Source organism: Etheostoma cragini, chromosome 5 (genome assembly GCF_013103735.1).
Source record: "Etheostoma cragini isolate CJK2018 chromosome 5, CSU_Ecrag_1.0, whole genome shotgun sequence".
Taxonomy (NCBI): Eukaryota; Metazoa; Chordata; class Actinopteri; order Perciformes; family Percidae; genus Etheostoma; species Etheostoma cragini.
The window spans coordinates 689,427-705,684 of record NC_048411.1 but is presented as its reverse complement, the minus strand read 5'-3'; the positions used below and the strand labels follow the sequence as shown (position 1 = coordinate 705,684).

The following is a 16,258-nucleotide window of genomic DNA, read 5'->3' as shown; positions in this document are numbered from 1 at the left end:
GCACTGAGTTTGAATAAGAGTCTGAATAAGTAACAGTAATAAAAAAGAAGGAGCCACTGTAACATTTCACTGGCCTCCATGATGCTTCCAACTGTTTATTTACCGTTTGTTACAAGAGTAGCGTATCTCGGTTAGAGAATGGCAGAGCCCTTACGTAGCGTGTGTGTGTGTGTGTGTGTGTGTGTGTGTGTGTGTGTGTTTGTGTGTGTGTGTGGCACTATGCAGTAGGATACACATGGCTGTAATTTTCCAGTAAACAGAGTGAAAGTAGAGGTTGCTAACCAGAAACAATACAAGTCCCTTTGGCTACATTAGTGCGTCAAGTCTTTGTCGACAAAGGTAAAAACCACCTCAAGCGAGTGTTAAAAACTTTTTTGGCGCAATTTTCCCTTTTCCATTCAGCTTTTCTGTGGCGATACTTCAACATGCGCGTCAGGACATGAGACTGTAAGGGGGACCAGTGGCTCAGTGACCTTCGGGTTTACAGGGCTGGCATGGCATTGCTGCGGTCCAGACTGAAATACTGAATGTGGGACTTTAACCTGTAGTTTAACACTGTGATATTGCTACGTTTCAATGAAAAGATCTCACCACTGATAGCATATGTCATACATCTATCATATATCTTCTTATGAGACTGAACATTTATAAGGATAGCAGCAGATATGTAGAAATACATGTTTAAAGAACAATCACTCAACATATGTTATAGAGGTTATCACTTCATTCACACAGACCAAAATGCTGTCATGTGGAACAAAGGCTTTAGAAATCGGATTATTGATTGAAAAAGAAAAAGAAAAAGAAATGAATAGAACAGATGAAGGAAAAGGTGATAACTAACATTATTACTAACAGTAATAATGCGTTATTAATAGTGTAGCCCATTGATCTCTTGTGGAACGTTCTCTCTGCTGCAGAAGGAGACCGGAGCGTTTTTGGAGCTGATGCCTTGCTCACTGGATGAAGAACCAGACCCTCCAGTCTAACAATGGGCTCTCTTACAGCCAAGCTGGTCTCCAGCCGAGCCAGCCCCGTCATAAAAACCCTCTGGGCGACTCAGGTCAGACTACTGGCGCATTTAGCCCTTTATGGGGGGGCTGCACCCCTAAACTTGTTCCCAGCACCCCAAACAAATCTGTTGTTAATCCATTGTGAGCTAAGGAGTTGTACTCATCACAGCATCGTGAAACTGAACCCAGAATCTAGATGTCTGGATCATTCACAAAAACCTTCTGAACCTTTTTTTTGAAAATTATGCTGAGCCATCAGTCAAAATCACATAATCCCTCATTTTCAAAAGTCATTGATACTGCATTTTATAAAATGTCTGCCTTTACGTAGATAAATATGCAATGTCCCTTTTTGTTTTGTTTTTCATATTTACTTATTATTATTATTAAATTATTCAGCGTTTCCACTACCACGATGCTCCAAAGTGATGTGAAAATGCCCAGTAAATATAGAAGAATAACATTTTAAGAAATTAAAAAAGGTGCCAGGGTGTGAAGCTCTGATCCTCGAACCGCCCTGGGTCAGACCCCGGGTTGGGGAGCACTTTACCAAAACAGACCTTCACTTTCCACACAATGAAACGTTTCTAATCAAGCAGTGTAATAGATGCTGGGGGCCCCTGTCTGCGCCGGGGCCCTTGTTCCGAGAGGCTAATGGGCGGAGACCTGTTTGTGTGCCTTTTTTTAAATCCTCCCAGGTTCCTGCTGCGATGCGTACTGCAGGAGGTGGCTGGGGGCGCACGCACACAAACACACACACACACACACACACACACACTCTCACACACACAAACACACACACACACACACACACACACACACACACACATCATTTCCCGAGGATATTGGCACAGAAACGCAGCGCCACGACCACTCCAGCAGCCTACGTCTGTTTGGTACGGACTGCTGAAACTTGTGCGCAGAGAGGCGGATAGAGTCACTCGTCCCAGATAGAGGATTAAATTCACGCTTTCTTTTCTTTTTTCCCCCTTTTTCTACTCCTCCTCCTCCTCCTCCTCCTCCTCTGGTTTCGTGTTACAAAGCCTTGGGAGGGAGTTGCGCGGAGAGCCAGTTCCTCCGTGTTACAAACTGAATGACAGGATCATATGGCTGGATTTGCCTTATAGTCCAACCATTAAAAACAGAAAAGGTAGAGGAAATAAAATACGAGAGAAGAGGAAAGCCGCGCACGAATTCATCTGAAATTGATGAGGGTGTGGAATAATTTATAAGTCAAATTAAAAAAACAAAATCCGAGATAACGGAGAACGAAGAGAGGGAGGGGGAAAAGGATACCAGATCTGGCCTCAGAGAAAGACTGGGAGACGGAGAGGAAAGCGTTGCCTGTAATCCCCACCACCATCCCCGTAATAATAAGGTAAGTTTATGGCCGTTATTCGTCGTAATGCTGGCCGCAGTGCTGCGAGGACGGCTGGATGAAAAGTAGACGGAGGAAGCGAAGAGTCTCCGGATCTCCAACTGTTGCCACGAAGCCAGCTTTTTCTTGGAAATAGGACGCAGATACAATGCGATGTGTACACGGCTCCTTTAGGTGCTGTAGGTGGCTTTCAGGGCTCAACGTGATGCAACTTTATCTCCATTACGCGCAGTGTAAACACAGCGCACTGCGGTCTGGAGCAGTTGGAAGGGGATCAACTCCGGGCTTCATACTGTAGTCTGTGTAGCTACAGTAACACTGCTCCATGATCGGAGCCCAGTAATGGAACTTTAACGTGTAATATGTAGCCCGCAGTATCCCACTTCCGATATATTAATAGTAACGTGCCATGAGTAGATCTATGCACCATTCCAAGCGAGGAAGTCGTTTGATTTTGTATTATTTGCCTGTAATATTTCCATGTCTGGAGTGTCTGTGGTGCTCTATAATGAACTTTTTAGGAGACTTCCTTAGCTTGTTAGTGTTTTGCATCTTCTATGGCATCAATATAATATTCCATTAATATCCCTAACTTATAGGCTAGTTTGTGACTTGTGTTGGCTGCCAGAAGAGAGACTTTTAGAGTTAATAGAGATGTTGTCTCACATACTGTAGATGCATGCTTTTAGAGTTGTAGAGCTTCTTACTGAAAGCATAGCCTATAGAGAGATTTTGATAGTTCATTTTCTCATATACTTAGATAAAGGCTATATGATCCACTTCCAATGCCAAGATAATGAGTCCCTCCAGTTGCTGCCTCTATTTCCCGCTTGCTCAGCTGACACTCAGACATGAAGCTATTAGGGTGACAATAATCCACTGACTTGACATATTAGTACTTTGGAATACTTTTCCTCCTTATTCCCCTTCTAATTTATTGTGCCTTAATGAAGTATTGGCTTCAGTCGACTGATTATTGGAATTACTGAGGAGGAGGAGAAGGGCAGGGGTCCACACTGGACGGAGGATTTGTGTAAAAAGGTGGTGGTTTAGGAGGAGAAGTGGGGGGTCTGCCTAGTTTTCCTGGTCTTTTTGTGTTTGGGTTTTTTACAAGCTGAATGGTGCCACTGCCAGTTAACTCACAGACTGTATTTCAAAATAAAGACAGTAAGGGTTGTGGGGATGTAAGTGGAGTCATGTTATTACCATGTGGGAAGGAGGATGACTTTATATGAGCGTTATTGCGCTTCAGGATCCACTTTTGGCTTTAATATGTGGGTAATTTGCTCATAAAGTGTGTCAAAGGATTTCTTTTTCATAAGGTTGGTGGAGGTTGGATGTGCTTGTGTATGTCACTGTGTCATTTGCAAAAATTAATTAAAGTAACGTACTTGAGCCGCCTGTTGACATTTGCAGTGTAGAAAGATGTAGCTGTGGATAATCCAAGCAAAATTCCCTCTGCTCACCTTTCAATTTGTAAAATGAAGTTCCCAGACCTTTAAGAGTCGACGTGATCCTGGATAGAAACACGCAGAGATGATTACACAAGACTGGTGGCTGGCTGTTGATGCGTTCTTCCTGACATCTGCATCATTCTCAGTTAGAAAAGAAGCCAGTATAACCAGGGCAGATGCAACAACGACACACACACGCACACCCACACACACACTGCAGCCCTCCGGCCCCAGATGTTAATGCCTCCATTGAAAGAACCACAGGACTCCTGCCGACTCACTCTCTTCATTGTCGGACAGACAATGGACTCCACATCCTGACGGCCAGCCTCCTTCTCATCTCCCCTCACACACTCCTATGCTCCTCACACGGAAACACACACACACACGCTCGCAATTAAACAGCACACAGTCATGCAGACAAAGGACCGCATGCATACATACATACACCCAAACGGGCATGCTTTTACAGTCGGATTCAGGCACACACTTGCAGTGCAGCTTCACACACACTACACACTTTCACTTAGTGGCTCTTTAATATTCCGCTCTGACGTTAAAGTAAGTAAAGTTACAACTTACAACTTGTTTCTCTTATGTGTGTGCGCTCACGTCCTCTCTGGGTGTTGCGTTGTAGCCCACATGTGTTATGACATGGCTGCAGCACACCATTACTTTCATAAAGTCTCTTTTTCCATAGAATGTCAGAAGAAAAAGAAAAAAAAGAGCAAACCCAAAGAAGTTTCTTTTACTGTCGTATAAAAGAAGCAAATCTTGACATTTGAGAAGCTGGAAAAAACATTTTGTTTTGGTATTTTTGTTTGAAAAGTGATTCAAACAATTAATAATTTAGCAAAATCAGTTGCTGATGGATCAAGTAATCCACCAATCAATTCAATATCAGTGGTGTCAGTCATGTGTTTGCCCATCTTTGTGCATGTGTGACATAAACAGTGTTTTGACACAAAGGTCAACATTGCATCATAGCCGTTACATTGTCACAGGACCAGATGTCTCCTGCGTGTGTGTGTGTGTTTAATTGTCAACTCTGTGTCACATGCATCACATCAACGCAACGGATACTGTAGCCCACATGGGGAGCAGCTGAATGCACAGTAAACTCCAGTGATTGAGCGATGATTTCTGATAATCCAACACAAAAGCTTTGCATACAGGAACACATACACACATACACACACACACACACACACACACACACACACACACACACACACACACACACACACACACACTGACACATACAGACCTCTCCCTCTGTGTCCATGGTGTTATGAGAGTGTATGGATCTGAATTAGCTAATGATACTGTGTTTCTGATGGTCAGAGAGGCTTTGTGTGTGTGTGTGTGTGTGTGTGTGTGTGTTCAAATGTGAGTTTATTTGTGTGTTTGTGATGAACAGAGATATGGTTCATGGCAGGCCAGATGCAAGGTCTGGAGAGCAGAAGCAGATGGGTCGTGTGTGTGTGTGTAGGTGTGTGTGTGCACCCTGCAGGAAAACAGCAGGAGGCGGGGCCAGGCTGGACAGGCTGATGTTTAGAGAAGAAGGAAGGGAAGAGACCTTCAAGGTAGTGGGCTCTGGCAGGGTTAGGGTTAAAGTGATATAAACCGTGGGTTTTCATGCTTTCTGTGCATGTGTCCCTGCTTTATATATTGATATTAGTTCATGGTTCATATTAGCTATAGAGAGGAGGTAATACGTGTGTGCGTTAGTGTGTGTGTGTGCGTGTGTGTGTGTGTGTGTGTGGGTGTGTGTGTGCGTGTTGAATGAAGGTGTGATATGTGCCCAGCTGTGGACTAAGAATGACACAGTGACACCAGAACGTGAAGTCTGTCTCGCATCACACTCCCACACACAGCCATTAAAGGAACACAGTGACTTATTGGGACTTTAGCTTATTCACCGTGTCCCCAGAGTTGGACATGTCCTTACATCCCCTCCTCATCTCCATGCTGCTGTGACTCTGTCTGACGCCCCCAGCATTAGCTTAGCCTAGCAAAGATCCTGCAGTTAACTGGTTCCAGCTAGCTACTGCTCCCCATAAGTGACAAAACAACACCAACATGTTCCTATCACATGTGATGCAAGGGCGTGTACATGTATTACAAGGGCGTCCAAATAAACAATAACAGAAGATGTGATTCATTTCAGAAACGTAGCTATCTATGATAGTTTGATTGCTAACGTTAACTTAAAACACCATTCCACTGACAGCCTTTGTTGTGTTTGATACTTGTAGTGAACCAACTTGGTTAAGTAGGTCCAACCTGATTGGTTGAAGTTTGCATCCTGCCAGTGATGCTGGGAAGTAAACTAACAATGTCTGTTTTAGATTTAACAATCTGATTCCATGATCCTGATTAAATTGGAGATGTTAGCTCCACACCTAGAATTGCCCCCCCCCCACACACACACACACATGTATTTATGTGCTATAAAGCAATTGTCTTGCTGTCGTCATACATAAATCAACATGCTGAAACATTTTGCTTTAAGTAGATGATACACTAGACGCATCAAAGAGCATCTATCAAAAGGATTTGAAATGTTACAGCTAATTAAACCTCACAATGAGAAAGGAAAATGTTTTTTTTCCAGTGATTAAATACTGTGAGTAGCACCTCCATTCCATTTGTGCACTGCACTGTGGGACAATAGTGCCAGCTGCACACTCAAAAATCTAGTTTTTTGTATGCACAATAGACTTCGTTTTGTCACATTCTACGTGCTAATAACCTGCTCAGACTCTGCATGTATGCAATTATGACACAGTTTATGTCTTGCAGTGTTTCTGTATCAGAATGGCTGTTTCTGTATTTGCCGGGTGTTTCTTTATGCTTTGAATAAGTGATGGAATTTCCCAATTTGTATGTATTATATATGTGTGTATATATACAGTATATATACATATACTTTTTAGATACTTTTTGGGGCATCTTCAGGGCTTTTTGGACAGGGCAGCTGAACAAATGAAAGGGGAGAGAGAGGGAATGACATGCAGCACAGGTCGGAGTCCAACCTGCAGTGAGGAGTACACCTCTACGTGTAAATGGGCGCCCCCTCTACCAACTGAGCTCTGTGTTATGTGTGTTATATTTCCGTTCATTTTTTAGGAATTGCGACACATGTCTTGTCAAAGCGTTGCTGACGTCTGATGATGCGGCGTCGTGTGCTCCTGCCTGGAGCTCTCCCTGCTCCTCCTGGCTCACGACCATGTTTCGTAACGTCTTAAAGTCAATGTGGCCACAATTTATTGATGTTACTGTAAAAGACACTAATAATACAGAAGACTAACAAGGCAAAGCACGCGCGCACACACACATTACACAACCTCCCCCCCCCGGTCTGCTGAGAACTTTCCATCAGGCAGTGAAGATGGACCCAGAGGCTTTTGGCAGCAGCTGTGATTGCAGTTGTTTCGGAGACGAGGAGCTTTTGCTCCTCTGCAACGTAGCCTTCCCTTTGAGCTCTTTCTTACTCTCTCTCTCATCCTCCGTCTCCCCTCACCCACTTACACACACATATTGTCTCCCTCTTCCTCTCTCTCTCTCTCTCTCGCTCGTTTCGGCTCAATCCGTGCAGCATAATGAGGTCATTTTTGCATTGCCAAAGTGTAAGCACCAGCACTTATATAGCTCAACGTTAATTGAACCGACAAGTGCATATTCAGCCCATTGTGAATGAAAACTATGCTCGGATTGAGGAAAAGTCATATAATCCTTTTTGGTGCCTCTAATAGTAGTGCCAGTCCTCAGAAAGCCTCGGAAGCAGCCCTGAGCTTTCTCTTGAAATCACTTCAGTTTAATTAAATGGAGTCGTATTGGCAATATTGTCAAAAAAGAAACATTATTGCCAAAGAAAAGCAATACTTTCAGAATATAGAACACAAGGCTGTAAAAAGTATTCGTCACCCTCTATGAATGGTGCTTGGGGTTTTCAATCAATAAATGAATAATCCCTGAGGGAGGAAAAAGGTTTCCAGGAAAGTCAGCTGGTGGAAAATCCGATATGGTGCATGGTGACGTTCCTCGAGGCGAATCTGTACAGCAAGTGCTCTAAGGCTGGGGATCGTTCAAAGATTCTCAATACCCGTCGCCGTAGCGATATCAGTAGAGTGACTTGGACACCCGTTCCTGAACAGTACTTTTAACTCTTTTGTTTCATCCCCTTTTCACCTGTCTGACGCACACACACGCACACACACATGCGAGCCCTGTCTCTGTGTGTAACTTAGAGTTTTGCCTGCATGCCTTGACGACGTGTAACACTAGACAGCCAATCACCAGCATTACTAGATCTCGGCACAAGCATGCTGCATGCTTATTGGCTCACTGACGACGCTGACGAGATTGAGGAATTGAATGACGAGGTCATTGTCATTTGCAGTGGTGAGAAGCATAAGCCAAATCTGATCACTGTTGTCTGAAACAGATAAAGCAACAGATGGGGAGGAACTCAAAGCTCCCCGCCCTGACATACAGGGCTGTGCTTTTCTTCTGCACAGCAAACTCTCTGTCTTCATGGGACTCTGGAGGTCCTGGAGGCTTGGTGGGGATGGTCTGGGAGACTCGTGTCCTCTGCATTATTTATGAGTGGTAGAATGGAGGTGGAGGAGAGTCCTGACCTGCTTGCTTTGTAACCAGCTGACCACTATTGGCCATCTGCTCTCCACCAGCCTCTCTCTGTCTCTCTCTCTCTCTCTCTCTCTCGCTCTCTGTGGCTGCATCTATCAATAACTGGGTCTCCATCCAAGTTTTTATGTAAATCAGGACACAGTTAGAGAGGTTAAATGGATTTCTCTTGCTTACGTGATTGAGCTGGGCTCAGTAAAAACCATGTCATAAAAAAAGAGATTCGGTTCAAGCAATTTAATAAATATCTGACAGCAATCACTTGTAAAGGTGCTGTTTCATGTTTTTTCTGTTTCCAATATTATTTGCCGCTTTCTAACCGAAGGGATTTTTTCCTTGAACATAATGTTCATAGGATCAATAAAGAGTATAAATTATTATTATTATTATTATTATTATTATTATTATTATTATGATTATTATTATTAATAGTATTAGCGAAAAACCCTTCGTGGAACTTCCGTAGAAGCATAAGTTGTAAAATGAGAAAGTTTGTGACCCAGTCGCCATGTAGAAAACAGTCGGGCCAGAACGAAGCCCCCGCCAATAGGACAGCTGATTCTTCAGTTGAAGGAATACTGGAGCTGAAATGTTGTGACGCTAGAGTGAGGAAACATTTTGCTAAGCTAAGCTAACTAGCAGCTAGCTCCAGCTGCATACGCATCAGTCTTCTCATCCAACTCTCGACAAAAGCGAATAAGCGTAGTTTCCAGAACTATTCCTTTAATGGATACCATCTCTTCCTTCCTGCTAAATCAGTGAGGTTTCATCTACATGCATACAGCGGTATCCATCCATTCACAGCGCCATGCAATGTTGTTTTTAATCGTCCAACCAAGTGGAGAGAAATCTTCATCATATTTGATGCTTGTCCAGTAATATCCTCTTCAGATACCAGCTGGACTCATCTTTTCATCTTGTCTCATCCTGTTTCCTGGGCCCGTCCATGCCTGGCTGTAGTTGAAATTGTAAAGCTGGATTGGGGAGAGATGTTAATATGCTCGGCCAAAAGCCTTGTCAGCGAGCCAACTGTGTTTTGGGGGCGCCCTGTGAGGTGTTCAGCATGTTTTCCGAGGCCCCCGACGCGCCTGTTCGTCATCTGCGTGTTGTGTTGTTTGTCCCAACTCAGCAGATGTTTTCTGGCTCAGTCGTCTGCTCTGTGTTCTGTGAACAGAGGGCTGTCGGAATTGTTCTCTTTTCTGTTATTCTGGTTTTGGTGACACGTCAAAGCTGTTTGGACCCAGTTTGAATGCAACGGTTCCTATTGTTTACTGTCAACGGCAACATCGTGAGTTTACTGTCAGCGGCAACATTGTGTGTGTGTGTGTGTGTGTGTGTGTGTGTGAGTGTGCTTTGCATTGAGTATATGCCTATGCATATTCAGCACTTGCTTCTTGCTTTTTCCATGCATTGTTTTCCTGGCTCTGGGATGCAAATGTGTGTGACCCACCAGCAAAAGATAGTAGGAAAAATAAAGTACTGTCTCATGGACTGGCTAGATTGGGAGTGTGTGTGTGTGTGTGTGTGTGTGTGTGTGTGTGTGTGTGTGTGTGTGTGTGTGTGTGTGTGTGTGTGTGTGTGTGTGTGAATAATGATGCAGTAGGGGGTGTGTAGAGAAAAGTAGGCCCCCGTGCCAACCAGAGCATGGTAGTTTGTTTTTATGACAGCCTTTTTTTTGGCATTGTTCTGGTCCGATAGCGCTCACCCTTTCTACCGTGGGACCGGCCGTTAGTGGGCAGGAAGTGCCGGGAGCGCGCAGCTTGAGCACACACACACACACACACACACACACTTACACACACTGTATTGCAGACTCCAGCACTCAAAGCCCCTCCTAAGCAATCGCCACACACTCACACATAAAGTTTTTGAAAGGACAATAAAAAGTTGCCCTGCAGCTCGCAGGCTGGTAAGCTGCAGCTTATCCAGGAAGGAGCTACAGCCTGGCTAATGGCCTCTCTCCAGGGTAGGCACTACAGAGGGGCCCATCCGGCTTATCGGCAGCAGGAGGGGCCCTACATGACTGCTCTCTTACAGCTCAGCTAGCGTGTGGGAGTAGCTTAGTTTTCCGAAGCCGTTGGGAGACATGTGTGTGTTATGTGAGTGTGCCTGCTGTGTTTGTCTAGAGTCATCCTGGCCTGTAGGGAAAATCCAAAACCAAGTTAGTCGTTAGTCCCTCTTAAATGAAAACATAGATGCTTACCCAGTGTAGCACCTTTAATTGGAAATTCAAAGTTAACTTAGCGTTGCACTTCCTAATTGAAACTCGGCCCATCAAGTTTTAGGAAGTCTGTGCTACTCTTTATTGTTGAAAAATCAATGCTAGACTAGTGTGGCTTTTTACTACAAAGCATGTACTTTCTAGTACCATGGGGCCCGTTTGGCAAGCGTGAAGATGATGGCGGACAATGTGTGAATACTGTTTCATTGGAAATGGCTTAGTAAACAGACAGCATGATTTGTAGAAAACAGCTGAAAGTGTGATGAAGAGGAGTGAGACGCCTCATGGATCCTAGTGTAACGACTCCAGCATGATCTGAGCCCGTGAGTCACTGCTCATTCTCCTCATCTTTAGCAAAACAGGGTCTGATGCCGTGTTTACAGCAGCTGCTAACTCGACTGAGCCAAGCTAACCTGTAATTGTTCCTGTTGCCTCGTATGAAAGACTTTTTTTTTTGCCTGAATGAAAAGTAAATACAGGCTGTACAGCATCAAGCCTAAACATCCCCAACCTGCTGTGTGTTTATGTTGGCGGTGCCACCTCCCTACCTACTCGTCTGATTTGCGTTTTGCCCATGAAAGATGTGATGAGATCCTGACAACAAGAATACCACATGCGAGATAATTGCTGTAAATGGGGAGCTCAGACTCTGATGCTGATATGGACATCTTCTTCATACCGGCTGGGAGCTGTGCTACTTAATCACTGTCCTGATGGCTTCGTGGTGAAAATAAAAGTAGTGGAAGTAGTAAAATCTGATTTGCTTCACATGAGGAGCCTACCTTCTCAATGGGGGCTGCACAGTACAACCAGAGCCATCTGTTGGTGGCCACTGAGCAGATCCACAGCAGCAGTTGAGGGTTAACCCTTCTATTGCCAATCATCCTTCAGTGGTGTGCCTAGGCTACATCCACACCACCACCGTTTCATTGTTTAAACAGCGTTTTGATCTCCGTCCACACAAGCATTGTGCGCTGGGGAGGGGGTGAAAGAGAGATAGGCTGTGTTTTTGCCCCCTCACCCACCCCTTTCCTGCTCCAGACTCACCTTTGACCCCAACTGGCTGTATCCCCCCTCCCCCCCAGAGAGCTGCTCTCTTCCAGTCCACAGCACTCTGCATGATGTCTGACTGTCTGAAAAAAGATGGGATGAGAGAGGATGGAAAGAGAAGAGAGAGAAAAAAATGCTCAATGAGATGAGACCACAGTTATATGATAGAAAAGAGATAAAGGAGGGATTGGGAAGAAAACAAAAGCTGGCGAGAGAAGAGAAAAGTATACGGGTTGCCAGGTTTGGTCCACTCCTGGAGAGATTGGAAAGTGAGAAAGAAGCCAGCCTACCCCAGACATCAGCCCTGAAAAACCGAGATAAGACTCGACCAGCAGTCAACAATTACACCGTCAATTTTCATCCTGGCTTTCACCTTCTTCTCTCACTCTCTCTTTCAATCTTTCTCATCTTTTGCTTCTCGGGGCTCACTCTTATTCTCTTTTCTCCACTTTATTCCCCACTGCTGGGCTGGCAGTGTATTTCTGTAATAGACCTCTCCACATGCTACCTGTTACACACACACACACACACACACACACACACACACACATACATGCACACTGTATTTTGCTCTGACAAATACATACCTATGCACATTCATGCTTTCATGAATTAATGAAATGTATTCAAGCACTGTACTTCAGTTCAGTTATGAGGCACTTTTACTTATAGTATTATAATTTCCTACTACTTCATTGATATACTTTAATGTACTCGTATCCTTTGTTTTCAGTTTATCTGAAAAGTGTAAAGGTTTTCAGTGAGCAAACACAATTTTTGCTTACTACTTTTACTTGAGGAAAGGATCTCAACACTTCTTTTCCTACTCATACACACACACACACACACACACACACACATACTTACACTCACACAGTGTCTCTATCTTCTCTCTCACACTCTCCCCCCCACCCCCCCACTATTTGAGCCCCTTAGTGCTTCTATGTGTCAATAATAGTCATTTTTTAAAGCCAGACACCTAATGGAAAGAGACGGTGAGGGAGTGAGAGAGGGATGCTGATGAACCCCACCAACACACACACACACACACACACACACACACACACACACAGACTCATTTTCTGCTGATTATGCTCTTCTTTCCATCATGGATGGATGGATGGATGGATGGATGGATGGATGGATGGATAGATGGATGGATAGATAGATAGATAGATAGATAGATAGATAGATAGATAGAAATGGATAAAGCGGTATAGTGAAGTGGGGGAAAGTCGTGTCCAATTGAAGCCACTGAGTAAAATTGCCCTTTTTAAAATTCATTGGCCGTCCGTCCTCCATCCCTCCGCCCCTCCATCCATCCAGTCCTCTCATATCTCTGTGGCTGAACAGCTCCGATTTGTGTACCAGGATTAAATTCCTCAAATTTGTCTTTTCAATCCCTGTGGGAGAGGGCCGTGTTTTTTAATTAATTGATTTTGAAATTAAGTTAGCTGCTGTGTATGTGTGCGCATGGCTGTGTGTCTGTGTGGTGAAGTGTGTCTTTCTCTCTTTCCCCAACGCTTAGCTGAGTAGAAGAGGGGTGGGGTTGTGTGCGTTGCTGAGTGTGCGCCTGTACTGGAGTATCTGTGCCTTTGGGATTCTCTATAGGCGAGAAGCTGAAGAAACAGATTGATGCTAAATCAAGTTTCAAGTTATTTCATATCACTTTAAAAAGCAAACAGGTTTTGCACCAAAGTGCTTCTCAAAGACATATATATATATATATATATATATATATATCCAAGCATGACAACGTATAGGTGCATAGATGAAAGAAATAACTGGAGACGATTAGTCGACTTTAAGTTGAGATCATCTCTCATAGAACGTGGTAAGTACAAACATTCAACATTTTAGATTTTAAGATAAAAATGAAATATGGATAGATATAACTTAATTGTAATATTGACTCATACCACTGCTCTTTTTTCCCCAAATTAAAACGTGTTTGTTAGAGACAGGCCTACATATATATATATATATATATATATATATATATATATATATATATATGCAGTGGTTGCAGTTGGGGATGTGAACAGATACAGACTTAAACAGTGCTGCTGTGATAAATGGTAATCAGAGACGACGTGAAAAACGTCTTCCCTAAGTGTGATTACATGTTTCTACAGCTCTTCACCAAGCCACTTCACCTGTGTGACACCATCCTTTCACCCAACCAGAACCGACGTGCTAAACAATGCAGCTCCTCCAGGGCTGTTGTAGCTCCAGCTGATAAAAGGGTGTTCTTAATCAGTCCCTGCAGAAAAATGTGATTATGCGATCCCTTCATATTCGTTGCAAAAAAGTCACATATATCTTAGCAGAAAGTTGAAAATGTTTTGTTTTTCATAGAACCAAATGCAAATTCCTGCAATTTTATGACATAAAATTAACATCCTGCATATTACATCCCATTTTTAAGAAAACCTGCCGCAAGATCATTTTTCCACAAGATGCAATGTCAGTCTTCATTTCCTATGCCATTCTCCATTTTCAGGCTTCGTTCAACGTATAGTCAAATGGATCCAGCCATTCATTCCAGCTTGGTGTGTGTGTGTGTGTGTGTGTGTTCATGTGTGAGTTGTCTCTTTTGCAGCTGTGTGGACCCTCGCGTTGTACACAGAGCTGCTGTCGCCATCGCAGCACGCTGCCTCAGCGCTGGCAGAGCGTGAGGGTTGTGTCGCTCCGCAGCGGGTAACTGCTTCTGCGTCACAGCGCTGGTGCTGTCAGGCCCACGTCGTCTGTCGCAGTCTGCTCTTGTTCTGTGTTCCTTTGTGTCTGCATCTTTGTAAGTGTGTGGTAACATGTGTGCATCTCTATCTCTTTGTGTCTGAATGTGTGTGTGTGAGGGTGTGCCTTTGTCTAAGTGCTTTGTGTCTGTATCGCCTTTAGTCTTATTAATTATATATTATTTATATTGTGCATATTGTGTGTCTGTACGCTATGTGTATGTGTGTGTGTGTGTGTGTGTGTGTGTGTGTGTGTGTGTGTGTGTGTGTGTGTGTGTGTGCGTGTGTGTGCGTGTGTGTGTGTGTGTGTGCGTGCGTGCATGTGTGTGTGTGTGCATTACCACTGCCGTATAACAGACAGAGCTCCTCTAGACTTTATCAACAACATTTACTAGAAACTCAACTGGAAGATTAAGATGTGCACATTCACACACAGACACACACTGAGACTCAAGTGTGACTCACAAAGGCACCAGGGGTTTTGCAAAGAGAGGGGGGAATGTGTGTGTGTGTGGGGGGGAAAATCAACAAACACATGCACTGTAGCATTCTGACACATTCATCACTGTGTTCTCATATTCTTGTTCTGTCATACCTACTGCATCACACCTCCCACATACACACACACACACACACACACACACAGGCATACACACAAACTCAGGCAGTTTGTAATTAGCATGAAAACATCAAATACTTGTACCGGTAGTTATGATTTATGTGTGTCTCTTCTCATCTGAGCTGTAGCACTCCGTATGATCCCACACGCACACACACACACTCATACATACACACACACAAACACACACAGACAAACTCTCAAACACCTGAGAAAGACATCAGTGTGTCTCTCTGTCACTGTGAGTGTGTTTGCTCCCCGGTGCAGTGGCAGCAGATGGAGTGGGTCTATCGACTTATTGGTTCTAGCGCCGGGAACGTGGGCTTATTACATTCTTCATCGTTCATTTAAATGGAGGAACTGCACAGGTAGACACCGGAAGTCAGACCTGCAAAATCCAGCCTGGAAAAGTTTAAAGTCATTTTTCTACATTTCTTTCTGTGAGTGACAACATTGTCATGTCTGTGCATTAATCAGCCGGAGCCTGGACATGGTCAGCCGAGTGTAGCACTAAGTCAAATGTTGCATCTTATTTGTAAGAAACATAAATGTAGATACAACTGGAGAAGTTTGGATACCACTTGGAGTTGGGTTATTTCACTGAAAGGCATCAAGTACCGTTACCCAGTCCTACATATGGTAACCCTCCCATATCCAGAGATGCTGCTAAAAAGTACCTGGTGGATGTATAAACAGGTGTTGGTCAAGACATTGTTTTGGCATGTAACAAAAGGAAGTATATGAGCATGGTTTTCCTATTGAAATATTCCTTTAAAGTATTAGTTTTATACATAATCCTTATTTGTTTTGGATTAAACAGCATTGTTACTTAAGGCAGAGTGAGGCTAGCTGTTTTCTCCTGCTCCAGTCTTTATGATAAGCTACGCTAACGTCTCCTGGCTCTAGCTTCACATTCAATGCACAGACATGAAAGCAGTGTCAGTCTTTTAATCTCAGTATTTGGAACAAAAGCTAAAAAGTGCACGTCCCAAAATGTCGTATTATTCATTCAAAGGAAAGTGACAGAATAGAGACAGAGATACGGTGTGAGGCAGTTTAATCGACACGAAGGGGGGAAGCAAGGAGGCAGAGAGACAGGCCGACAGTCACAGGAAGACAAAAAGACTGGAAGACCAAA

The 16,258-nt window shown here is 43.8% G+C and overlaps 1 protein-coding gene across 1 annotated transcript in view; it reads left to right on the top strand.

The window, feature by feature from the left end:
• Nucleotides 1-1,863: 1,863 nt before the first annotated feature.
• The window catches only part of sema4c (sema domain, immunoglobulin domain (Ig), transmembrane domain (TM) and short cytoplasmic domain, (semaphorin) 4C), an 87,639-nt gene continuing 73,244 nt past the window's right edge, over nt 1,864-16,258 (top strand). Inside the window, exon 1 of the mRNA XM_034872203.1 lies at nt 1,864-2,391. The gene's annotated coding sequence lies outside the window, so the exon portion shown is untranslated. The remainder of the gene's footprint in view (nt 2,392-16,258) is intronic.